Source organism: Gossypium hirsutum, chromosome A03, assembly GCF_007990345.1.
Source record: "Gossypium hirsutum isolate 1008001.06 chromosome A03, Gossypium_hirsutum_v2.1, whole genome shotgun sequence".
Taxonomy (NCBI): domain Eukaryota; kingdom Viridiplantae; phylum Streptophyta; class Magnoliopsida; order Malvales; family Malvaceae; genus Gossypium; species Gossypium hirsutum.
In genome coordinates this window covers 59,865,154-59,865,910 of record NC_053426.1, presented here as the reverse complement: position 1 = coordinate 59,865,910, position 757 = coordinate 59,865,154, and positions in this window count along the sequence as shown.

Here is a 757-nt window from a genome sequence, read left to right as displayed (position 1 = left end):
TTATTTTACTTAGTAGTTTTTTTTGACTTAGTGTATTTACTTTTTATAGGTTTGCCATCAGTGCATGAGAAGAGGCATTCCTGCTAACACAAAAATACCTTTTGATCCAAAGATTGACAGAACCTTGCAGAGAAAGAGAAAAGAATTGAGAAAAATGGCTGGAAACAGGAATGATCTTAATGGTACTCCAAATGATCGCAATGAAATCCTCCATTGGACATGTGGTGGATGACCGATATAGGCCAATTAGAGAGCATGTCATCCAATGCTGGATAATTTGAATCCAGGGATAGTTAGACCAAATATACAAACTCAATAATTTGAGTTAAAACCGGTAATGTTCTATATGTTACAAACCATAGGACAGTTCGGTGGACTCCTACTGAAAACCCACGATTACATTTAAGACTCTTTTCTAGAAGTATGTGATTTATTCAAAACAATAAGGTGTTCTTAAAAATGCCTTGAGACTTAAGTTATTCCTGTATTCTTTAAGAGATCATACGAGAGCATGGCTAAATGTTTTGCCTTCAAGATAGTGGCACCATGGAATGATCTTTGCCAGAGATTCTTGCCATAGTATAACCCGCTTACTATGAATGCCAAGTTGAGAAATGATATTACATCTTTTCAGCGGATGGAGGATGAGATGCTATATGAAGCTCGGGAATGATTTAAGGAGTTAATTAAAAGATGTTCAATGTACGGGTTCCAGCATTAGACTTAAATAGAGATGTTTTACAATGGGTTGAATGCA